The sequence below is a fragment of the Lontra canadensis genome, unplaced genomic scaffold (assembly GCF_010015895.1).
Source record: "Lontra canadensis isolate GAN:19392208 unplaced genomic scaffold, GSC_riverotter_1.0 scaffold40, whole genome shotgun sequence".
NCBI lineage: Eukaryota > Metazoa > Chordata > Mammalia > Carnivora > Mustelidae > Lontra > Lontra canadensis.
In genome coordinates, this window is record NW_022631034.1 from 9,042,150 (window position 1) to 9,069,661 (window position 27,512).

A 27,512-nucleotide genomic window follows, 5' to 3' on the forward strand; every position below is an offset into this window, starting at 1 on the left:
AACAAAAGAAAAACGGACTCATAGAGGAGATAAACTGTTGATTACCAGAATGAAGAGAGGGGCATGAAGGCAAACAAAAGAAGTAAGGGGGATTAAGCGATACCCACTTCCAATTATAAGATAAATAAGTCATAAAGATACAATGTAGAACATAGGAAACGTAGCCAATAATACTATAACTTTGCACGGTGAAGGATGATAACTAGATTTATCATGGGGATCATTTCATGGGGATCATGATATGTAAAAATATTGAATCACTCTGATGTACACCTGAAACTAACAGGATATTGTATGTCAAGCATACCAATAAATCTATATATGTAAAAATAAAAACAAAGTGACACAGCCACAGGATTAGTTATAAAAACATTTAGAATTGCTGAGTAATCTTACATTCTCTCAACCTTTTCTCAACATCTCCTCTCAAGTAAATTAAATTTATTGCTCTCCTTAATAATGTTAGTATACATTAATAATTTGTATTTGTGGACTCAAAATCTCAGTACCTGAATCACATTCCCTGAAAAAAAAAAAAATGTACTAACCTTACGAACCTTTGAAGTAATACCATTGTCCATTTGCAATAACAAGTTCTCACATGCTGACAGAATTATTGGCCTGTCATAGTATTTAGGTTGCAAGGAAAGAGAGACTGTGTCTACATAAAGAGCCATAGGACTACTCCGGTAGTAATGTTCAGCCAGTCTAATCTACCATGGCCATGGCACAGCAGTACTCTGAGTGACCAAATAAGAGCTGGAACAGGTCTCTAATGTGTCCACATCAGTAGGCTACAGATGCAAAATCTGAGAGAATGTACAAACTTTAAAAAAAGAAAGAAGTTTTTTGTTTTTAAATCCCAGATTTTGTTTCCAGACTGTTACATATTTTTCCCCTGTATGCTGAGGGGAAAATTTTTGTTCTCCTTTTTATTTCTTATCTCCCAATGATCCATTTTTAATACTTCCATGAGCCAATGAAGCCACACACAACATTTTTATGACCCTAAGTTGATAAAGTGGCTTCATATATGTGTGTGTATGTGTGTAATAAAGTTCTCTTAAGGTAAATAAATATACAAAATTTCCATTTCCCCCAAGGCTTATCTTATTCTACAAATGGGTGTTTCTCGCTTTTATAATTATAATCTTAGTCTATAAAAAATAGGCAAGTAATAGCTGGTACTAGAAGTTAAAATAATAGTTACCTTGAGGGGAAGTGGTAGTGATTGGGAGGGGCCCCAGGAGGGATTCTAAGGGGGCTGAAAATGCATATTTCTTGATGTTGGTGGTGATTACACAAATATAAGAATCTATATGTTTGCCCAGAAATGAACAGCTTTGACCAAGAAGGCTTTAAGTGGGAAATCTAAGTGGTAAGGTAAAAATGCTCAGTTAAAACTATAAAAATAGAATGGTTACTTTGGAGGACATAAATGATATTGGAAGAAGATTTGCAATGAAGGAAATACTCAATAATTTACACGAGAAATCCATTTATAAAGGAGATGCAGGAGTGAGAGTTATCTGATATGTCTACACTCCAAAGCACAATGTGTAATAAATTGAAGATACTAACACAAGAAAATAAGTGCAACTTTATTTATAGAATCAGTAAATATTTATTGAATGCTGATCACGTGCTAAGCCCTGGGTTACAGAGATGAAATACAGTGGTAAGAACCTCAGTGGCTGAGACCTACAGCCTAGTGGATGAAGCAGATCAGAGAGACAACAATTACAATATTTTAAATACCAATAGAGATACATATGGGTTTTCATTACATAAGAGATGAGGGTTATCTAAATCAAAGCAGAGGGTTGGGGAAATCTTATTAGAGTAGCTGGTCCTTAAATAAGAGGCTGGAAGAGCAGAAAGAGCAAGGGCATTTAAGACAGAGGAAATCATGCATTTCCCAAACCTGATAGGATAAATTTGCAGCTAGATTTCAGAGATGACAATGCATATTTCAGTGAAAAGAAACCTGGATTGGAGAAAAAGCAGTGCTGTGAATAGAAAACTTGTAAGAGGGTTAAAGGAGAAAGAAAGAGACCTGACACTACTGGGGGCATATACCACAGGCCACTTGACCATTTGGAGGATGTGAATGTCGCACACCTGATACAGAAGTTTTAAAGGCAAAAAGGGAATGAAAACAGATTTACTGAACATCTATATGTTGCTACTAGATACTGTGTAGAACACATTCACATATAGCATATCTCAAGATACAGTAATTATGGAGGGCTTCAGGTAGCTATGTGTCTCAAAGAAGTCCATTTGCTAAAATCAGTGCATCTGATAAATTCTTGGTGTGCCTTGAGAATACTTGTTTGAGGAGTTAAAAGGAAGAATAAAGATACCTGCTCTCTGAACCCAATTCTGATCAACAAAGATAAAAAAATCAGTTAATGAAACAGAAGTGGTAAAAACATTGGAGAAAATCCAAAACGTTACCTTAAATCTTAAGTCAGGGACAGGAACACTAAATGTAGCCAGACTTGCATTCTATATATAGTCAGACTTGTTATTGGACAGTACTTTCTATGGGGACTTCTTTTATAACATAAAATGTGTTTTACAGACCTTTACATGGTAATTACATCAGTTAATTTAAAGAATACTTTTTAATTTAAAAAATAAAGACTTTGTGTGGGGGAGGGCAGTGAATGAACAAACATTGCTATGACAGAAGCAAATAGGATTTTTAGAACTTGCTTGAACACTTTTTTCCCAAGAAAATAATTAGGAATACAAAATAACATAAATATCAAGTAAGCAGAGTGTTTCCCATTTGAACAAATGTTACCTACCTATAAAATCCACTTTCATCTATTCTCAGTACAATCTCATCATTTTTATGAAGTATTAACAAAGTGATGTGACTAATATGCACATCTATGAGACCCACTCCTGCAGAATGATATACAAGCTTGAATGCCTACTCCTGCCAGCAAGAAGGGGACAATTTCTCACTTTGGAGAAGTGCATTACATCTTTGAGGCTAACCTGGGGTCATTTAGTGAATTATCTTTTCCAAGCACTAAATAGCTACTAGCTTCAAAGAGTTAATGAACCCCATAAAAAGCAAGTGATTTACTTCTTTCTCACCAGTAGATCAAGCCAGTCTATTCATTAATCCCCTCACCATTCAAGTGAGCAGGAAAGAGACACATATTATAATCCCAGTAACATGACTGGGACATTAAAGTCCAGAAGTGCTTACTGACTGGCACAAGGCCACAGAGAAGTTATGTGCTGAGTTGTGACAGGACCTCATAAGCCTCTGGGTCCAGTGCTAGGTCCACAATCTTGTTGATGTACTGTGGCTTGGCCTCAATAAATCTGGAAACATGCCCATGTAAATAAGCAGAGCTCAAGTAGAAAAGAAAACCCTTAAGATATGGATTTCTCTCTGAAAACGTGATCCTACTTAAAGGAATTATTTTATAAACGAATAATGAAAAATTGACTCAATATTTATTTACAACCAGAAAATTTGAACATTTAAGATGACTGAATGCAGTTCAAGAAATAGTACTAAAACCAGAAATTTCTTTCATATGACATTAAAAGAATTGAATTTACTTTGAACCTAGGACCTCAAAGATGGCAATCTGCATCTGGGCTTAAAGCAAGCATAATTAATACAAGTTCAAGTAGAAAGACTGACTATTCCTTCATCTCTGCAGATTACTATATTGACTTTTTGAGCAATCCAGAGTCCAATTTTTGGTTAGTGACTCAAATTGATTTAGACAAACATACTAACAGCTGAAACTTTTATCCAATAGTCATGCAATGACGATTTGGTGTTCAGGTATGTGAGCAGACCAAGTTCATGCCCTCACGAAGCTTATGACTTAATGGGAGAGATAATCAAATATGCACAGAAGTAGACATTACAAAGGTCATATATGCTATGCAGAAGCAGTCTAATGAAGGAAAAAAAAGTAGTCTAGTGAGTGTTGGGTTGTATAATGGGGGTAGTGCATAATTACCCATTGTAATGGGGTATGAGTGAAAGATAAAGCAGTTGAATAAGATTCTTCTGAGAAAGTCTGAGTAAAGTTAACTAGGCAAAAAGGGGTGAGGAAGGAAATGGACATCCATGGGATTATATTCCATAGTTATGTTTCCCTTATATATTTTATGGCAGAAAAATTTCACTTCGTGTTATTAAAAAGAAAATTTTCTATTAAAAACTATTTGGGGGACGCCTGGGTGGCTCAGTTGGTTAAGTCGCTGCCTTCGGCTCAGGTCATGATCCTGGGGTCCTGGGATCGAGTCCCGCATCGGGCTCCTTGCTCGGCAGGGAGCCTGCTTCCTCCTCTCTCTCTGCCTGCCTCTCTGCCTGCTTGTGTGTACTCTCTCTCTCTCTGACAAATAAATAAAATCTTAAAAAAAAAAAAAAAAAAAAAAAAAAAAAAAAAAAACTATTTGGTAAGTTTGTCTATCTTATTTTTATTAATTTACTTGAGGTGATTACAGTATTCAGAGCTCTTTAATCCACTCTCTTACTTAATTCTATTTGATCCTCATACCAACTCTATCAATTTGGTAGGATAATACGGTTAGGCTCATTTCACCTATGAGAACCTTGAGCCCAAGATAAAAGGATTTATTCACTGTCACATGGTTAGTCATCAGTGAAGCCAGAATTGGAATCTCAATCTTCTGACTCCAGGTCCAGTGCTATTAGAGGAAGACTTAGGTCTGAACCACACAAATAACATTAAACAGAAGGAAGAAACTCTATAGCGACTTGTGTAGGCGGCCATCATTTATAATTTTGATGCAAATCTCATGTCAGAGCTTGAATTAGATGAATTGGCATAACACATTTCTCAAATGTGCTATGCTAATATATATGATTTTAATGGAGGAATCGTGTTTATCAGAATACAATCATTTGGCTTCTCAAATTCAGACTATTGTTAGATAATTTATTCATAGAACTCATAATGTAAGGATGTGTAAAGTGCATCTTTGTTCATAACTTTAGCCATTTTTACTAGATAATGAGTGACATAAACCACTCTATAACATAAAAGCTTAAAAATAAATCATGCTGAATTTATAGAAGAAATATAACGGAGTGCTCTTAGTAAACTTAAAGCTTATCTTAAATGGCACATACAAACAAAAAATGTTTCCTTACATATATCTAAAACAATTCTAGTTAAATGTAAATTCGTAGTTAAAGACTGCCACCCAATCTCTTGAAAATGAATGCTATTCAACCATATTGATCAGTACGTAACTGGAAGCGCAGGAGGAGGTCTAATCCCCCATACAAAGTGGAGCCCGTGAAGGGAAATTATACTTTTCCTATTGCTTCTTCTCTTTATTGCATGATGAGTAGACTGAATCTCACTCTAATTTTTAAATCAATAATATGTAAAGGACCACTAACCTATCATTTCCTATTCAAATTATACCTTGCCACTATTAATATGAAAAAAAAAATCTGTTTAACCTGCTGTGGCTCTTGTTTACAGTCTCTTTTGTAACATGTATTAGAACCAAATATCCCTAGCCAAAACTTGTTAATGGCTCTATAATTCTTTGAGTCTAACCTCTGAGCCCTTCAAAGCTAATCCACATTCTTCTACAGTGGCCTTTCACCCAACATTTTCCTTCACACCCCGATCCTGAGGGTGACAACAACTATAAAATTGTGTTACATTTACAGGTGAGTAGATGCCGCTGTCCTGTGAAGGGCCAGATACTCTACATCGACTAAAGGAGATGCCGCCATGGTGTCCAAGTGAAAAATGAGACACAGACACCAAATGAATGAGCTTCTTTTCTATTAGGACTCCTTTCCTCTCTAACCTGAGATAATTGTTTTAATCTTTCTCTTTTACCAACATAAATTTGGAAAAGGATTATTTTTTAGTACTTAATTAGGTAATTAGTATTTTCAAACACACATTGTTGGAAAACATACTGATTGCAGCAACCAAGCAGTTTGTTTCAGACTCTGTAAAGGCAATGACAAATATCCAATTATGAATAAAGCTGAATTATTTTGACATAATTACTTAAGGCCAGCGAATTACACTGATTTATGAGGACAAACCCAGACCTTATATCCAGTACTATCTGAGGGCACCTGTTTTAACTGAAAAGAAAATGTGATGTTTGGGTAGAAAAACTATTTTACCTGGTCTGAGTTACACAAAGGTTTTTCGTGTATATGATTCTTAGATGGAGAGCAATTTATTAATAAAATGTATTATAAAACAGACATGAATAAAATCAGAAAACATGTTTTTTAATAACTGAAAGGGGTCTTATAAATTATCCAGTCCAATTGCCTAAGAATAATAGGGCCACTATGAAAAGCTCTTGGTTATTTCAAAAATTTTGTATCAATCCAAAATCTGAAATTTGGTATCAATGAAATATTCCATAGCACACTATGCAATGATTTTACATACTATTTTTTTTTATATGTAAAATGTGAGTTCCTTATCTAAAGCACGAGTTCCCATGGACAGTAAGCAACAGTTTGGCTGTGAAATCAAGATCGAAAACAGTTCATTTATGTGGCATAAATATATGAATGAGCTGAAAGATGAATGTGAGTTCTCTGTTAGACTGTGACCATGGCAGGTACTACGTATGCCTACTCACTCACCTGTCCATTTCCAGCAACCACAACAAGACATGGCTCATAGTCGCCCCACAGTAAGTTTGGTCAGATTGACTCGTTGACCCTTCTTCTTGCAAGCTAGGTTAAGACTTCTGGAATAACCTTTTTGTCATATAAAGTATTGAAGCATATCATGTGTGAATTTTTTTTTTTGAAATTTTTAAAACTTATTTCAAAGTGGTTCTAAGAAGCTGCTTCTTAGAATATCTTTCCCATTGCAAGTCTCTAAAATAGTTCTGTTCACAGGAAGACTCGGGTGCAGCTCCATAAATAATCATATTTGGAGGACCAGCCTATTTTTAGAGATCTTCCTTGAAAAAAATAGACTGAGCAGGGAACATTTTTTATTAAATAATTATTTTTATTTTTTATAATTTTATAATTTTATTCTTATAATTTTATAATTTTATTAAATAAATTTATTTTTTATAATTGTATTAAATAATAATTAATATATAAACTACTTTAACACCGTAAGTCACAAACTAATATAATGCTGTATGTTAACTATACTAGAATTTAAAATAAATTTTTAAAAAGAATAACTAACATACAATATTGTATTATGTTTGACTATATCACATAGTGATTCAATATTTAAATATATTATGAAATGGTCACAACAGTAAGTCTCATAATTGTCTATCACCAAACAAAATTGTTAACAATATTACTGACTATATTCTCCATGCAGTATGATACATTCACACGACTTATTTATTTTATAACTGGACAACTGGACCTTTTATTCCCTTTCACCTATTTCATCCAACCCCTCCCCTCTAGCAACCATCAGTTTATTCTCTGTATCTATAAGTCTGTTTCTTTTTAGTTTTGTTTGTTCCTTTATTATGATTTTTAGATTCCACATATAAGTGAAATTATACAGTATTTGCCTTTCTCTAGCTGACTTATTTCACTTAGCACAGCATCCCCAGGCCTACCTATGTTGTTGCAAATGACAAGACTTCATTCTTTTTATGACTAATATACCATTGTGTATATATGTAGGTTTATATATATATACACACAACATACATATATACACAATCCATTTATCTATCTATGGGCATCTAGGTTGCTTCCATATCTTGGCTACTATAAATAATGCTGCAATGAACATAAGAAATCATATGTCTTTTTAAGTAAGTGGTTGTGTCTTCTTTGGTTTAATACTTAGAAGTAGAATTGCTGGGTCATATGGTATTTCTACTTTTTTTTTTTAAGATTTTATTTATTTACTTGACAGAGAGAGACACTAAGAGAGGGAACACAGCACAGTGGGAGAGGGAGAAGCAGGCTTCCCATGGAGCAGCGGGCCCGATGCAGGACTTAATCCCAGGACTCTGGGATCATGACCTGAGCTGAAGGCAAATGCTTAACAACTGAGCCACCCAGGCACCCCTGTACTACATTTTTTTTAAAGATTTTATTTATTTATTTGTTAGAGAGAGAGAGAGAGCGAGCACAGGCAGAGTGGTAGGCAAAGGCAGAGGGAGAAGCAGGCTCCCCACCAAGCAAAGGAGCCCAATGTGGGACTCGATCCCAGGATGCTGGGATCATGACCTGAGCCGAAGGCAGCCACTTAACCAACTGAGCTACCCAGGCATCCCTGCCCCTGTACTTCTAAGTTTACTTCTACTCCATAGTGTTTCCCATACTGGCTTTACCAATTTACATTCCCACCAATACTGTACAAAGGTTCCCTATTCTCCAAATCCTTGCCAATACTTGTTATTTCTTGTCTTTTGATAATAGCCATTCTGATAGGCATAAGATGATATCTTGTTGTGATTTTGATTTGCATTTTCTTTTGGTTAGTGATGTTTAGCCCATTTTCATGTCCCTACTGGCCATCTGCATGCCTTCTTTGAAAAAATGTCTATTCAGGTCTTCTGCTCATCTTTTAATTTGATCATTTGCTTTGAGAGAGAGAGAGAGAGAGAGAGAGAGTGTGTGTGTGTGTGTGTGTGTGTGTGTGTGATCAAGTTGTATGAGTTCTTTATATATTTTGGATTTTGACCATATACCAGATTTATCATTTGCACATATCTTCTTCCCATTCCACAGGCTGCTTTTTTGTTTTGTTGATGGTTTCCCTCACTGTGCAAAAGCTTTTTAGTATGACACAGCCCCAGCCAGGGAACTTCTTAATAGGAGAAACATATAAGGGAAATTTCTTTCTTCAGTTAGTCCCTTTCCTAAGTGAATCTGCATTTGGAGCTGCTGTTCCATTAGTGACTACAACATCTGTCTTTTCCCTCAGTCTACATAGGATGTGTGAGAAGTTCCTGCAGCAATTCAAAAGCACAAATGAGCACAGCCAAAGTGAAACGCATATTAAATACACTGAGAGAGAGAGACAAAGGGAGAAAGAGAAAGGCAGCACAGAATATCAAAGCACAGTAGAATGAAAAGAAGCAGCTATACCCCTGAGTGTAAAAGAGATCTTAGGACCCAAGAAAGTCAAGGAGGAAGGAAGGTGGAACAAGTAGCTCAAGAAAACAAAAGAAGGAATGCAAAACTGGGGGAGAAAATGAAAACACACATAGAGGAGGGGGAAAGCAAGAGAGCAAAAAAGATTTATGTTCTGATGACTTTCACCCCAGTGAGACATCTGACAATAGTCTGACCCGCACACAAAAGAAATGATCTCAGATAAACAGAAGGCATGTCATACAAAACAAGGTGGGAGCACACAGGAACACATTTAAAAGGAGAGCAAAAAGTTGGGAAAGGAAAAATAAAAAGCAAGTAAACTCATAAATAAATATCAAAGAAAATGCTTTCCAAATATCAATAATTGTGGTCACCATCTCTTTAAAAACTTTATTTTCAACAATATATGTTCCTGTCCCTAAGTTCCCCACAATCAGCTAAATACCTACACTAAGTCCAGAAAGAGCTCTCAGTTTGGAGTCCAGAAGGACCATGAGAGCTCAGCCATCATTCTGTCTGTCTTCCCTTCTATTTTAATTCTCTGAGATTTCCCAAATATCATAAAGCAGTGACAGCGAGGCTGTTAAAGGCAAAAAGTGTTATAACTACCTTCTTATCTCCAGGAGCCATAAATCCTAAGTCCTGATTCTAGAGACCTTTTAAAGCAAAATGTACAAGGCAGACATAATTAAAAGAAATCAATTAGTAGTTCTTGGTTACAAATTCATATGCTTTCACATGTGAACTTTTTGTCTTTATAAGCCTCAGGATGAAAGCCACTTAAGCCACCTGTGAGCAGTCTAAATTCCAGGATATTCATTTCTAATAAATTTGGTATATACATCCAGTAGAAAATTATGGAGCCTTTAAAAATAGCATTCTATAGGATGCTTGGGTGGCTCAGTTGGTTAAACGTCAGACTTTATTTCGGCCCAGGTCATCATCTCACATGAGATTGAGCCCTGTGTTGGGGGAAAAAAGTCCACGCTCAGCAGGGAGTCTGCTTGGGATTCTCTCTCTCTCTCTCTCTCTCCTTCTGCCACTCCCCTCCCCTTGAAATAAATAAATAAATCTTTTAAGAAATAGCATTCTCAAAGAATATTTAAAGAAATAGAAAAATAGGGGCCCCTGGGTAGCTCCGTCGTTAAGCATCTGCCTTTGGCTCAGGTCATGATCCCAGCGTCCTGCGATCGAGCCCGGCAACAGGCTTCCTGCTCCATGGGAAGCCTGCTTCTCCCTCTCCCTCTCCCCCTGCTTGTGTTCCCTCTCTTGCTGTGTGTCTCTCTATGTCAAATAAATAAATAAAACCTTTAGAAAAAAAAAAGAAATGGAAAAACATTCATAATATAGTTTTAAGAAAAAATACACTAAACTTTATATATCATATGATCCCAATTATTTAAAACACATATACATAGGCATACATTAAATAATTTCTTTAGAAAAACTAAATTAGGTCCACACTGTACAGTACAGCAGCCTATACTTCTCCTTTGTGGCACTCACTACAATGGTTATTATTACCTATTCTTTTGTTTTTTAAGATGTATTTATTTGAGAGAGAGAGAGAGTGAGTGGGACAGAGGGAGAGAATCTCAAGTAGACTCCGTGTTGACTGCAGAACCTGACCCAGGGCTTGATCTCAAAACCCTGAAATCATGACCTGAACTGAAACCAAGAGTCTGATACCTAACCAACTGAGCCACCGAGGTGCCCCCATTATTACCTATTCTATCAACAACTCTTAAGCTGCTTATCTTGTATACCTCAATATGTCCAGCACCCAGCTGTGATTGATTCATATTATGTACTCAACAAATATTTCTTAAACAAATTAAGGAAAAAATAACAAATAGAGAAAGACTGAATGATTTAAAGTTGTTAGGAGTTATTTGATAGAAGCGGTTCTTTCTTCTTTTAAAAAATCATATGTTAAAAAAATAGAAAACAATTATCTTCTATAATAACAAAAATTATTGGTAAAAGATGTCCATCTCCAAAAAGCATGTATTTATGATTCTTATTTATGTAAGATTTCCAGAATAGGCAAATCAATTAAAAAAAAAAAACAGATTAGTAGTCGCCTTGGGGTAGGGGATGGGGAGTGAATGCTAAAGAAATTTCTTATTAATGAGATGAAAATATTCCAGGATTAGATTATATTGATGATTACACAATTCTGTAAATATGCTAAAACCACTGAGCTGTGTACTTTAAGTAGAACTATATAAAATGAAAGTTTATCTCAGCAAAGCTCTTTAGGATAGTCAGGTATTTTAAGTATTAGTAAAGATTATTTCATTACAAGATTTTTTGTTTTGTTTTGTTTTTTTCAATTTGAACTCACAAACAGGCCTTCAGGGTTGTACTTCTGGATATGTCCTTAAATTTTCTTTTTTCTTTTCTCATATTTCAACAAAAGACAGTAGAGACAACATTACAACAAAGTGTGAGAATAAGATATATTTCTTAGCTCATAAACTAGGTAGATATTCTTCTGGATTTACTACATTATTATTTGTACCTCCTCCCCAATGCACACCAAATTTCCTATAATAAAACATGAGTAACCCTATTTTATATTGGAAAATATGTAGCATTTCACAAATAATAAACATGTGGATACTAAAGCTGTTGTTTTTTTCTTACTTTTTAGTTTACACGACTCTGACCTTCATCTCCTAAAAATAATACATCCTTACAATGTAATAACTCTCCAGTCACTTAGCTCCAAGTTATCTAAATTCATCACAATACTCTTCTTAAGACGGAAATTTATACATAGAGTTTTCTCTTAGGAAGTAAGACATTTCTTTTAACTGCTGAAACTCTCTGACCACCTGTCAATTTCCTTCAGAGACTGGAGTGTAAGGTAATCTTGAGGTAACTGACGAAAATGCCACAGATTGGGGGTGATGATGCACGATACCAGCAGGACAGGATCCATCCTGTGAGGAGATGGGGCTGCGAGGGCAGTATACAAGGAGGTGGGCAGAGACACTGAAATGGCCCAGCCACTGAAATCATAAAGATCAGTTACTGCAACATACGAGGATAGACACTGAAAGCCATTTTTATCTGCACTCTAAATTTCAACTTTAAATTCTATACATTTAAGGGGATCTGGGGGGCTCAGTCATTAAGTGTCTGCCTTCCACTTGGGTCATGATCACGGGGTCCTGGGATGGAGCCCCACATCTGGCTCCCTGCTTGGCAGGAAGCCTTCTTCTCCCTTTCCCACTCCCCCTGCTTGTGTTCCCTTTATGGCTGTCTATCAAATAAATAAAATCTTTAAAAAATAAAAATAAATAAGTGTGATACATTTAAACTCAATAAATTTCAATTCTTTAAATTTTATACTCCAATTTTGACTTCAAATTTCAACCTCTTCAGCCTCTTAATGTGATACCACATAAAGTCAATAAATTATGAGCACTTGGTTATATGATTATATTTAAGAGATAATAATATTATCATGATGAAACACTTGCAAAATAGGAGTGAGAAGATAAATTTCAAACTCACTTACACTTGCTTAATTTAAGAATACTTTTTTAAACTAAATTCTGAAATTGTGCTGCTTTAGCTTCTATGCATGCTAACCCTGGGGGCTTCCTCTACTAAGAGATACGGATGGATGGATAGACAGATGGATGGATGGATGGATGGATGGATGGATGGATGGATAGGGTATAATAGAAAAGGGAAATAAGAAAAAGGGAGAGAGTAATAAAACTATGAATTTCAACTGGCTGAAACTGAAGAATATTTAGGACATAAGGTAATTTGGGTCTGAAAGATTTATAAAATAAAATAGTTAAGAGTTAGAAATTAAAATTGCACCACGATCTGAAAGGATATATATGCACCCATATGTTTACTACACCATTATTTCTGATAGCCAAATTATGGAGGCTCCCTGAGTGTCCATGGGTAGAAGAATGGATAAGGAAGAAGTGAGATATATATATATATATATATGAAATAGAATATTATTCAGTCACAAAAAAGAATGAAATCTTGCTATTTGTAACAATATGGATGGACCTAAAGGGTATAATGTTAAATGAGTCAGAGAAAGATAAATACCATATGATGTCACTCATACATGGAATTTAAGAAACAAAACAAAGACAAATAAAGAGACAAACCAGAAAACTAACTCTTAACTATAGAGAATAACCTGATGGTTACCAGAAGGGAGACGGGTAGGGGGATGGGTGAAAAAAGTAGAGAGGATTAAAGTACACTTATCATGATGAGCACTGAGTTATATACAAAATTGTTAAATCACTATATTGTACACCTGAAACTAATATAACACTGTATGTTCACTATACTGGAATTAAAATTTTTTAAAAGTAATTAAGACAAAAGTGCTTGATGTTATTATTTCTAGTAAGCAAGATATAATAAGATTTTTTTTAAAAAAAACAGCACCATGATAACTAAAAGAGATCATTTCCCACTTTGTATTATGCTTTCATACATTGTGATCAATCTGAAAGGGAGAAAGAGGGAGGGAGGGAGGGAGGGAGAGAGAGAGAACACATGCTATTTTAAGCATATGCTGTTTTTCAAATATCCATCGTTTACTGAAAAAGAAATCCTAACTCTGTCCTATTTAAGACAACACTGGTTTATGTTCAAGTTTGTCTGACAGGGAGAAGGGCCAAGGGTTTTTAAATTACAATTCGGCAATATATCCCCAAGCTGAGTTGTCCTGACAAAGGGTCACAGAGGTTGAAACACAATAATTTCCAACCCATTAATAGAAAGCTATCATAAATTCAAAATGTGATATATGTACAGCAATAAACTCTGCTCAGCCTTACACTAGGACACAAATGAGGACAACAAAAACAGAGAGTAGTGGGTGGTACCCACATTTCAGACAACATGGTAGGCACACTCTGAAATGTTGCACTGAAGTTGGAGGAGGCAACCACATAATCATTCTTTTAACAACTATTCACAAATGGAGTAGTTTAAAAAGCCAGCAAAACAATACCAAAAATAAAAAAGTCTTAAGAGCGGAGAAATGGTGTAAGCTCTAGAACTATATAAGCATTGGGGTAGAATGCAGACCATGCTGATGTAGGCATCAAGGATCCCCTGTCATTTCTAATTCTGTAAAACTGAGGAAAATCACTACTTCTCCCTGTTTCATTTCTTCTTCCAGAATGTGGGTCTGCCTGACTTGCCTCTCGAGGCCATGTTACAGTGGTCAAAAAGCTATTATTCATGAAAATGTTTGTTGTTGTTGTTTTTTAAGATTTTATTCATTCATTTGACAGAGACAGAGCGAGAAAGGGAACACAAGCAGAGGGAGTGGGAGAGGGAGAAGCAAGCTCCCCACTGAGCAGGGAGCCCGATGCAGGGCTCAATCCCAGGACCCTGGGACCATGACCCACGCCAAAGGCAGACGCTTAACGACTGAGCCACGCAGACACCCCTCGTGAAAATGTTTTAAAAACCACAGACTACTGTAAAGCCTAAAGTATCACACTTTGAAGTTAAAAATACGTTAAGAATAGATGAGAACTTCCTGTATCTCACATCCAGTCTCTTTTTTCTTTCCTGGTCTAGTATCTTCTGGAGGAAATGTGATTCTGTCATCGCGTCTCCCTGCTTTTCCTTTCAAAAACCTTCACAGTCAGCAGTGTCCACTATTTAAGAGAAACCTAAATAAAACTAGCTTTAGTTCAGCCATGCTTCCTGAAATAATCATAGTTAAGGTTCTAAGTTGAGTTTAGCTGCTGAACTCCAGCCAAACCTCCTTCTCCTGTTAGAAGAGTTAGCCAGATTCCTTCTGTCGGCCCATCCTCACTTGGACTTAACTGGCAGTCGTGGTGGAGTGACTCTGGGAAGTATCAGTGGATGATATTCTCCCCAGTCTGTCCTCTCCCCACTCACTAGCCCTATGTTTACATGTTAGAACCTGTCCCCATACAAGCTGGAATGAAGCCACATATGCAGTGTTCTACTTCCAGAGCTTGAAGACGGCTTTCTTATTCTGAACAAACAGCTTTTGAAACAGAAGATTAAAAGAGGGGTCAACACCACTTTCAGTGACTTAAATTGTGTTTCCTTCATTTGTCAATGCCCTGGAGTCTGACTCCTGTTCTTTCTTCAATGTGTGAGCCCTCAACATTGAGGAAAATCAGAGAGAGCAGCTTTTGAAAGTAGTTAGATGGAAAGGTGAGCAGCCCCCCTTCATTTGCTTCTCCTTTAAGCCCTGTGCAGACCCATTAGCAGATGGTTATGATAACCCAATATAAGTATAGGGGGAAACCAGCACATATTGAACACCCACTGTGTACCAGGACCTGTACTGCAAGTTTTAAAACATTGATTTCACACAGCCAATCCCATTTACAGATGATAAAAATAAATAAGAACTATCTTGATAACAATCAAACAGATCCCAAATGATTACCAAAAACTCACCAGAGACAAAACACTTCTTTTCTCATTGTTGGCCTGTGTAGCAATAGTGGATACCTGATGACAGTACTTACATGAGGCAGCAGGACCCGAGGATGAGACTGACAACAGACAGACCTAAGCTCAAATTCCTATTCAATCATTTTTAATCAGGTAACCTTGAACAAGGAACTTTTACAATTTATTATTACCAGTAGGCTAAATAGGCAATTCTTTACCGAAAACTAACAGCTTAGGACAAATAAGCTAGATAAGGGGGAATAGAAACATTTATTATTGCTTTTTCTTTTCTTTCTTTTTTTCTTTCTTTTTTTTTAAATTTTTTTAATTTATTTTCAGCATAACACTATTCATTGTTTTTGCACCACACCCAGTGCTCCATGCAATACGGGCCCTCTCCAATACCCACCACCTGGTTCCCCCAACCTCCTACCCCCCACCCCTTCAAACACCTCAAATTGTTTCTCAGAGTCCATAGTCTCTCATGGTTCACCTCCCCTTCCAATTTCCCTCAACTCCCTTCTCCTCTCTAACTCCCCTTGTCCTCCAGGCTATTTGTTATGCTCCACAAATAAGTGAAACCATATGATAATTGACTCTCTCTGCTTGACTTATTTCACTCGGCATAATCTCTTCCAGTCCCGTCCATGTTGATACAAAAGTTGGCTATTCATCCTTTCTGATGGAGGCATAATACTCCATAGTGTAGATGGACCACATCTTCCTTATCCATTCGTCCGTTGAAGGGCATCTTGGTTCTTTCCACAGTTTGGCGACCGTGGCCATTGCTGCTATAAACATTGGGGTACAGATGGCCCTTCTTTTCACTACATCTGTATCTTTGGGATAAATACCCAGTAGTGCAATTGCAGGGTCATAGGGAAGTTCAATTTTTAATTTCTTGAGGAATCTCCACACTGTTCTCCAAAGAGGCTGCACCAACTTGCATTCCCACCAACAGGGTAAGAGGGTTCCCCTTTCTCCACATCGCCTCCAACACATGTTGTTTCCTGTCTTGTTAATTTTGGCCATTCTAACTGGTGTAAGGTGATATCTCAATGTGGTTTTAATTTGAATCTCCCTGATGGCTAGTGATGATGAACATTTTTTCATGTGTCTGATAGCCATTTGTATGTCTTCATGGGAGAAGTGTTTGTTCATATCTTCTGCCCATTTTTTTATATGATTGTCTGTTTTGTGTGTGTTGAGTTTCAGGAGTTCTTTATAGATCTTGGATATCAACCTTTTGTCTGTACTGTCATTTGCAAATACCTTCTCCCATTCCGTGGGTTGCCTCTTTGTTTTGTTGACTGTTTCCTTTGCTGTGCAGAAGCTTTTGATTTTGATGAAGTCCCAAAAGTTCATTTTCATTTTTGTTTCCTTTGCCTTTGGAGACATATCTTGAAAGAAGTTGCTGTGGCTGACATCGAAGAGGTTACTGCCTATGTTCTCCTCTAGGATTCTGATGGATTCCTGTCTCATGTTTAAGTCTTTTATCCATTTTGAGTTTATCTTTGTGTACGGTGTAAGAGAATGGTCGAGTTTCATTCTTCTCCATATAGCTGTCCAGTTTTCCCAGCACCATTTATTGAAGAGACTGTCTTTTTTCCACTGTATATTTTTTCCTGTTTTGTCAAAGATTATTTGACCATAGAGTAGAGGGTCCATATCTGGGCTCTCTACTCTGTTCCACTGGTCTATGTGTCTGTTTTTATGCCAGTATCATGCTGTCTTGGTGATCACAGCTTTGTAGTAAAGCTTGAAATCAGGTAACGTGATGCCCCCAGGTTTATTGTTAAAATGTCTATACTGCCTAGAGCAATCTATACTTTTAATGCCATTCCGATCAAAATTCCACCGGTATTTTTCAAAGAGCTGGAGCAAATAATCCAAAAATTTGTATGGAATCAGAAGAGACCCTGAATCACTGAAGAAATGTTGAAAAACAAAAACATTTATTATTTTTAAGCCAGTGGTTCTCAATGGAGAGTTATTTTGCCTCCCAGGGGACATGTGGCAATACCTAGAGATTGTGTTGATTGTCACAACTGGGGTGGGGGCGCCATTGGCAGGTAGTAGGTAAAGGCCAAAGGTGCTACTACAGTGCACAGACTGCCCTCTACAAAAAGAACTTTCTGGGCTAAAATGTTAATAGTGCCAATATTAATAAACCCTTCCAAAGGGAAGGCAAAGCAGAGAAATTTGTTGAGTTCAGTTTAACAGTACAGTGTTTTACTTATTTAACAGAAATACAAACAAGGCAATACTTAGAACCTCAAAAATATTCATACACATTGATCCAGTCACTTCACTTTTAGAAATTTATCCTGATGAAATAATAAGAAAAACACCTAAAGATTTATGCAAGAGTAAATAGATTAGAAAATTAAAAACAGCAAATGGCCAATTGCAGATACAGTGATGATAGGGTGACTATATAATTTGTCTTCCAAACTGAGATGACTCTGGGAGTAAAAGGGGGTGCTTTAATAATTTTGCAAAGACAACAGTCATAAATAAGAACTGCCCTGGACAAAGCAGGATATGTGGCCCCCTGGTGTAAGGGAATAGGGAAATAAAGTATGCCACATCCTAATTATGAAATGGCAGACAGCCAGCAAAAAAAAACTTTAAAGAATATTTAACAGCATACATAGTAAAGATAATGATATAATACTAACTATAAAAGGCTGGATATAAAACTTATGTATCAAATTTTGTAATATATATACTTATAGGCTTTGAAAGAAGAATGGAAAGAAACACACTGAATTGTTAACCCTGGTTTACTATCTGTTGAGATTACAGCTGGGTTTGTTTTTCTCTATATTCAAAATTGCTATAATCATTTTTTAAAATTATGACGGTGTCCTGCTTCTTTAGAAAGAAATACAAGAGCCAGTTGATGAGAGACAGTTATTCTTCACAGAAGAATGTCAGCTAAAAAATGTAGAAGAAATTATATATAAATTAGAAAAATCACAACTTCTGCAATTCCTAATGATATAGCTGTTTTAGGCAAGGAGTTTTGTTGGACACTAAAACCTTTAGGGGAGTGCAGCACATACACTAAAATTGGAACGATAAAGAAATTAGCATGACCTCTGCAGAAGAATGACACAAAAATTTGTGAAGCATTCCATATATTTTTTAAAAAATAATAAAATCTTTATGTGAAAGATTGCTGGTTATTCACAAAGTTTCAAGGTATTATCCCACAGATTCTTGCTAATTGTAAAGAGGAAAAAATATGCCTTTACAATGAAGAGATCTGGTGATTTCATATTAACCAAATTATCAAACAACATAATTTTAGTGGAAAAACTGGCATTACATGCTTTTTGCAGTAACATAATATGAAATAAGGACATAATCTGCATAACATTTTGCTAAAAAAGTGTTTAGCTTGGGGCATCTGGGTGGCTCAGTGGGTTAAAGCCTCTGCCTTCGGCTCAGGTCATGATCCCAGTGTCCTGGGATCGAGCCCCACATTGGGCTCTCTGGTCAGCCGGGTGGCTGCTTGTCCCCTCTCTCTCTGCCTGCCTCTCTGCCTACTTGTGATCTCGGTCTGTCAAATAAACAAATAAAATATATTTTTTTAAATGTTTAGCTTGAATCTAATCAACCTATTAGATCTACTTTTTGATTTTGAAGGAAATCCAGAGAATATATGAACTAGGAAAACACCACCAAATGAGAGAAATCATGTAAATGCAGGATGTGGGAAATTCCAAAAGACAACTGTCCTGCAATGTCCTCAAAAAGTTAAAGTTATAAAGAAAGAAACTGAGACTTCTAGATTAAAAGACACTGGAGAGACGTAGAAATCAATTACAATCTCTGAATCCTCTTTGAATACTGGCTTTTAAAAAAGAGATCTAAAAAGCATTTGTTGGGGTGCCTGGATGGCTCAGTTGGTTAAGCATCTGCCTTCAGTTCAGGTCATGATCCCAGGGTCCTGGGATAGAGCCGCACATTGGGCTCTCTGCTCAGTGGGGAGTCTGCTTCTCCCCCTCTCTCTTCCTTCCCCTCCCCGCCACTCATGCTGTCTCCTGCCCTCTCTCAAATAAATAAATAAAATTTTAAAAAATAATAAAAAATAAAAATCATTTGTGGACAATTGAAAAAATTTGAAAATAACCTATTTGCATTATATATATATTTAATTCTCTTAAGTCTGTTGATAATATTATGGTTATATAAAACATTTATGGTGAATATCACAATGTCTGCAGCTTATTTTTAAGGCATTCAGAAAAAAAATATACTTATAAATAGTTATTTAAAGCAAATATGGCAAAATATAAACAATTACTGAATCAAGGTAATGAGTATGTAAGTGCTCATATTGTGTTATTCTTTGAAGTTTTCTGATATTTGGAAAATGCTTAAATATAAAATTAAGGGAATATTTGGAAGTTACATTTGAAGTCATATAATTACATTTAAAGTAATATAATTAGTAATTCCAGAGTTGACGGCTGTCTTTCCAGGACCAGATACATAACAGTTGCGTGGAACTGGAGAACCCGTGACAGCCTGCAGAGGATTCAGAATCCTCCGCATTGCCTAAGACCAGCTCTTCATGTTCCATTTCCATTGATTCTCTCAGTTCCTGTGATTTATTTCAGTTGCCTTCCTGTCCCTCAGGTGACACCCTCAGGTGCTACCACCTTCTCTGCCTACTCCATCTTTTGTGGGCCTTGTTCCCCAAGCATAATGAGAATAGAGCATAAATTAATCAGGCACACCCATGTTTTGAATCCTGCTGCTAACATACAATTTTAAAAGAACAATTGCTCTCTCTTTGGAAAATTTCTATCTCTGAGAATGCTGTGGACTGAATGCTCCTGGTCCTCTCCAAATTTATATGCTGAAACCCTAATCCCCAAAGTGATGGTATGTGGAGATGAAGCCCTCGAGAAGTAATTAGGTCATGAGGGTGAAGCCGTCATGAAGGGATTAGTCTATGTGTCTGTCTGTCTGCCTGACTGCCTGTCTGCCTCTCTCTCTCTCTCTCACATACACACACAACTATAAGGCAGCTGTCTACAAGACTTCTTGTAGAAGCCAAGAAACAAGCAAAATAGGCTTCTGGTAAATTTTGAAGTTTTTAGCCTCCAGAACTGTGAGGAATAAGTCTTTTTTTTTTTTTTTTTTTTTTTTTTTTTGACAGACAGAGATCACAAGTAGGCAGAAAGGCAGGCAGAGAGAGAGGAGGAAGCAGGCTCCCTGCTCAGTAGAGAGCCCGATGCGGGGCTTGATCCCAGGACACTAGGATCATGACCTGAGCCGAAGGCAGAGGCTTTAACCCACTGAGCCACCCAGGCGCCCCCGGAATAAATCTTGTTTAAGCCACCCAGTCCATGATAGTTTTGTTATAGCAGCCCAAAGGGTTTAAGACAAAGGATTTCCAGAGTGAGCATTCCCATTCCTCCAGCTCTCCACTTCACATAATGAGCACATTCTCCTTTCCCACTTCCCCCCAAAGGGTTTAATAGGTTGGAAGTTCTTTTGCTATGATTTCTGTACATCCTCTTGATGTTTTCCTTCATTTTACCTGGTAAGGGACAGGTGTGTCATACTCTAACACACAGAAAGCCAAGGAAGCCTTAAAAGTGGCCTACCTTGGGTGACTTGGGAAAAAAATACACAAAAGCAACATACTCTTTTATAAAGTATTTCTAAAGGCCTTGGACATCACTAATCCTAAAAGCAAGCATATCTGGTCCTATATGAGGATTCAAATTTCTCAATTTCTTTGCACTTACTGGTTGGTAACATTTCCAAAGAACAATTTTATTTCTTTCATTTTACATTGATTTCTCTGTTTAGCAAGACTAAGCTTTTTGAAAGTTCTGAGACAAAGAACTCTTTTAATCTTACTTTTTTTAAATCAATGTCTATAAGACCCTCTCAATGATTCACCCTTACTATCCATTAGACACCTTTCAAGGCTGTGTCCTGACCTATTGTGTCCTATGTAATATTGTTGTGATATTTTAGCACTTTTAGTTAGTCTTATATGAAATGTTTTTGTCATTTGCCACCTTTGGTCTTTCTGTCATTTTTAAACTCTGAACTTCACTCTGTAATTTCTCAGCTTCTGTTTTGTACTTGACATTTATTATGTGCTTTTTGTGCCCTTAATTACTTTTTGCACTTAGGGGTTGATTCATGTTGGTCTTTTCTAATTCTACTGTATTGATTGCTGTACAGCAAGCCTCTTCCCCTCCAAAAACATTGTTTGTCTTTAAACTGTGTTCTTTCTTTCCAGTGCTGGAAACTGAATTTTTTTCTACTTGTCCTTTTCAGGAAATCTCAGGCTATCCCTAGTTGTGGTAACTGAAATCTATTCACTAGAATCATAATTTCTTTTCTCTCATCATTAACTCTATACTCGTTTGAAAAAGAAATTAGGAAGGAAGGAAGGGAAGGAGGAAGGAAGGGAGGAAGGGAAAAGAAATCACAATGACAAAAGGTAGAAAATACATGTGAAGAGCAGAAAAGACATTTACAGGAGAATATTCAGGAAGCAACAGACATAATAATTAACAAAGGTACAAGAAAGAAAAAATAAGAATGGTTTCTTAAATAAGTATAAAATGGGAAATAAAGTTAAAAATAATAAACACTTTATTCTTTTAAAGTAAGAATAAATAACTTTAGTGTCTAGTGTGTCAGAAAGCACCAGCCATTAAGAATGCTATCATTTGTGGGGCACCTGGATGGCTCAGTGGGTTAAAGCCTCTGCCTTCAGCTCAGGTCATGATCCCAGGGTCCTGGGATGGAGCCCCACCATCAGGCTCTCTGCTCAGCAGGGAGCCTGCTTCCTCCTCTCTCTCTCTGCCTGCCTCTCTGCCTACTTGTGATCTCTGTCTGTCAAATGAATAAATAAAATCTTAAAAAAAAAAAAAGAAGAAGAAGAATGCTACCATCTTCTCACATTTAAACGTCTCCAACAGTCTCCCCATTGGTCTGATTCTCGCCAGTATTCTCTCCCTCCCTCTAGTCTATTCTCTAGAATGCCCCCAGAGTCATTGTCCTAAAATGCACATCAATCATTTCTCTGTTGGAAAACCTTTCAATGGCTCTCTATTCCATCTATAATAAAGCCCAAATGTTTATGAAACCCTATATGCCAAGATTCTGTTTACTTTTCTAACTTCATTTCTACCATTTCTCCTTCTTCCCAAGATTTGTATGCTCTAGACAAAACATTCTTTAAGATCATCCTCTGAGCTTTTGTGTATGCTTTTTTCCCCTGCCCAGAATGCTGCTTCTGCCCAACTCCCTTTGGTCCATCCAATGCTTAGTCATCCTTCATGTAGATGCCTCTGCCTCTCTGGCTCCGTCACTAAAAGCCAAGTATCCCCTTCTGTATACTATCATGGTTCCCTGTTATTTCTCCTCTCATGGCGTGTTATATCATCTTGTTGACTTATCTGTGTCACATGCTAGTCAGCATGCAATGGGATAGCAATGGTAACATGTATCTTTTTCTTGCACTGGCATTCTAGCACTTAGCACAGAACATGACCCCTAATGATACTTGATAAATACTTTATTGGATTGATGTTGTACAAATATTTAAGTAATGGGATTGTCTAGTGACCCAAAGCTTAACTTGAATCCTTATTTCCCATGCTTGCTGAAAATCTTTCTAGAATAATTATTGGCAACCCTCAGCATGTATATTAAATAAGGATTATTAGTAAATTACCTTTGATATGTGGGACAATTGCTGCCTCTATTATCTCTTTCCTACCAACTCCAAGGGCTTGTAGTTGGGGCAAGCCACCCATGCTGTCCAAAGTCCAGCAGCTGGTGTTCTCATAGCACCCATCTAGACCTCTCCACCTGTCCAGAGGTAGTCACTCAGCTGCTACAAAATCCCCTGTCCCACTCCACTGCAGACGCAGAATTGCCTAGTAAATGGCATCTCCCACCATTGTTATCCTGCCAATAGGACAGCTCAAGCATCTTAGCATTCCTTCCAAAGGCTGGCATTACATAATGCTTCAGTCTACTTTTCTGTCTTAGTAAATCTAGTAAAATAAGAAAAACTTAATTTCTTTGGGATGACTTAATAGCTTATAAAATCTCAGATCACCATTCTAGTCGTAGTGTTATGGGAACTGTCAATTTTAGACATGGAGAAAAGGGGGCTGAAACTATACCAACATCTTCTAGAAGTTTCTTAAACCAAAGACTACTTTAATTCAATCTATTCTGCTTGATTTTTCAAAAATTTTCTTCCTTTCTGTTTAAAATTTCTTCTGAAAATGCAGGAAATTCTGTTAACTAAGGGTACAGTAAAGAGAAACTGAGTTGAATCAGGTTTAAAATGTTTACATATCCAGAGGCACCTGGGTGGTTCAGTCAGTTAAGCATTCCACTCTTGATTTCAGCTCAGGTCCTGATCTCAGGGTTGTGAGATGCAGCCATGTGTCAACACCATGTTGGGCATGGAGCCTGCTTTAGATTCTCTCTCTCCCTCTCTCTCTGCCCCTCCCCTTTCCCTCTCTAAAAAACAACAACAAAAAGATTTATATATCCAAATTTACCCATTAAAGAGAAAAAAATCCTAAGAAAAAGCATACTGGCTCATCAGTAGAAATAACAGTACTTCCTTGATTTTGCAAGAAATGACATTTTTTATGTCAGGAAAAGGAAATAAAAAGTAAAGCTTCTGGGGCACCTGGGTGGCTCAGTGGGTTGAGCCTCTGGCCTCGGCTCAGGTCATGATCTCAGGGTACTGGAATCGAGTCCTGCATCTGGGTTCTCTGCTCAGCAGTGAGCCTGCTTCCCCCTCCCCCTCTGCCTGCCTCTCTGCCTACTTGTGATCTCTCTCTCTCTCTCTGTCAAATAAATAAATAAAATCTTTAAAAAAAAAAAGTAAATCTTTTGAAAGGACAGATCCAAATCAAAAATACTTTCTATTGCTTTATTAACAGAAAAGAAAAAAATTAAAAGTGATGTTGCTACTGCCTACAGTAAGGGTATCATTGAGAAAGTATTTTCATTCCTCTTACCATGAAGATCAGGGAGTATACTGTTACCAAAAAAAGAAAGAAAAAGAAAAAGTGAAACTTCATGTCAAGGATACATAAAACAAAGCACTATCCAAAATATAGGTAGTTTATTGGTGAGTGTGATTTAAAATCAAATGCTTTCTGAGTTAAAAAATGTAGGATAATCAACATGTCAGTGTTAAAATGGGCCATAAATTTTCAAAAAAGGCATCAATGGAAATAAACTGTGAAAAACCAATTTTGGACTGTCCTAAGTCCAAAACAACCTTAGTTGTAAAATGTGTCTGTTCATCTGCTGCTTTTCATTTTTGGCTATAAATTTGCTGACAGATGTTGTGGCTCATAATTGTCAATCAAATTTCTTTCTATCTTCTTTGTTCACCTAGTAATTACTCACCCCTGATTTCACTGCTACACACAAACTAAAATTCAGTATGTTACCAGTGACCCTAACATTTTCCAGGGTCTCCTCCTCATTTTCATTAAACACCATAACCAGCAACTAACTCTTAAAATTTTCCCCAGACCAGCACTAACAGAACCCACAAATCTATCCTAGACGCCATCCAAATAGGCTTCAGCCAGTGAAAGTGAGTCAGAAGTGAAAGTACATACCTGGGCCAGTGACAGAAAGGGTGGGCATCTATTAAATTTAGGAGTAAGACCGTTTCCTGCCTAGGGGCTAGAATATCTTATGTCTGAGACTCTAAATATCACAAAGGCATTTTACAACTTTACCAAGATGTGCTACACAAAATAGTAATATGGAAAGGTGCCCCCCAACTGGCTTCCATGATGTATGTAATACATTCATACATACATTCCATGATGTATGTAATACAGTTTTTCTCTTGGTGACTCAGAAAGTACATTAGCATATTAAAAGATAAAAGAAGTGTGCCCCATAAAGAAACTTGTTTAGCATTGTTTAACCTAGGATTTGCTAAATCTTTTTGACCTATTAAGATCCCAGAGAACCAGTAATCTCAAGGAATAGGCTTAAGGAAAAGCTGACCTGACCAGCCATTCATATTTTCAGGGTTTTTTTGATCCCATGGGGCTCCCCTGTAAGTCCAGCACTGGTCATAGGATGTCCTAGAGCAGTGCTTCTTAAACCTGTATGTGCATGCATCTCAATTATATGCGCACATATGATCTTGTAAAAATGTAGATGCTGACTCAGTAGGTCTGAGCTGGGGCTGGAGAGTCTGCACTGCTGAGAAGGCTTCAGGTGATGCTGATGCTGCTGGTCTCTATCACATGCTGAGTAGCGAGGCTCTACAGAACCACCGTGGTAGGAAGATCATCACATCTCCAGTCTCTTTATCTTTTCCTTCCTAATAATAAATCCTCCTAAAATAGTACTTTCAGGGTGCCTGGCTGGCTCAGTGTGAAGAGCATGGGACTGTTGACCTCGGGGCTGTAAGTTTGAGCCCCACATTGGGTGTTGACACCATTTAAAAGTAAAGTCCTTCTGGGGCACCTGGGTGGCCCAGTCAGTTAAGTGTCCAACTTGTGATTTCAGCTCAGGTAATGATCTCATGGGGTGCAGAATGGAGACTGCCATCAGACTCCACACTCAGGAGGGAGTCTGCTTGAGATTCTCTCTCTCCCTCGCCCTCTGCCCCTCCCCCCACTCAAGTACTCTCTCTCCCTCTCTCTGGATATGAATAAATAAATCTTTAAAAAACCAAAAACTTTATAAAAACTAAATAAATAAATTTATTACTTCCAATATATATTCCTCTGCTGGTCAAAAAATTTTAGTGGTCCCCCATTCCTTTCAAAATTAGTAACTCAACAGTAGACAATTATTGAAATTGTACCATGTGTTAAATAGATACAGAGCCCCTGACTTTATACTGTTGAGTCCCAAGTAGGTGAGTAAGAAACAATGTGCAGAATGCTAGGAACCAAAACAAGAAGGGAGGAGCTACTTTTTTGAGACCTCAATTTCCTTATCTATAAAATGAGGGTTTGGGGCGCCTGGGTAGCTCAGTGGGTTAAAGCCTCTGCCTTCAGCTCAGGTCATGATCCCAGGGTCCTGGGATCGAGGCCCACATCCGGCTCTCTACTCCGCAGGGAGCCTGCTTTCTCCTCTCTCTGCTTGCCTCTCTGCCTACTTGTGATCTCTGTCTGTCAAATAAATAAATAAAATCTTTAAAATGAGAGCTAAACCAGACCAGTGGTATTTAATCCTCTATGTATCTTGCAGTCACGGACATCATCCTAATATAGAGTCTCAGCCCAGACCAATGAAAATACAAGCTGTCAGTACACCTTCAACAGGGAATGGGCAGTTCTCAAAAACTCCCCAAGTCATTCTAAGGTGCAACCAAGTTTGAGAACCACTGGACTAAATGATTCCCGAAGTGCTGCCCAGGTATCAACAACACCCGGAAACTTGTTAGAATGAGAAGTCTCAGGCCTCACCCCAGACCTACTGAGTCAGAAACTCCGGGGACAGGGTAAAGAAACCTCGGTTGTGGTTTTTTGGTTTGGGTTTTGTTTTTACGTATTTATTTATTTATTTATTTATTTTTAGAGAGAGAGACAGAGGCAATGAGAATAGGGGTAAGAGCACAGGGAGATACTCTTCAAGCAGACTCCCTTGCTGATCAGGAGCCCTATGCAGTGTTCAGTTCAATCTTACATCCCATGAGATCATGACCTGAGCTGAAACCAAAAGTCAGTTGTCTAACCAACTAAACCGCCCAGGCACCTCAGAAACCTGGGTTTTAACCAGCTCTCCAGGTGATTCTGATACACTTTGAAAACCACTGGATTAGATAATCAGTAGATTTCCCTCCGGCTCTAAAATAGAATCATTCTTGGACCTCAAACAGGCTTTTCAAGGACTTTCGTTATTGGGTCTTAAACAGACTAACAGTATAAGCTCTTCCCAGATTTAAATCCTTAATTGCTGT

General features: G+C 37.3%; 1 protein-coding gene and 1 pseudogene across 3 annotated transcripts in view; one reads left to right on the forward strand and one right to left on the reverse strand.

The window, feature by feature from the left end:
* Positions 1-27,512, reverse strand: part of SLC44A5 (solute carrier family 44 member 5) — a 393,104-nt gene that overhangs the window by 298,419 nt on the left and 67,173 nt on the right. The window lies entirely within an intron of this gene.
* LOC116875121 lies at positions 18,606-18,699 on the forward strand (annotated as a pseudogene).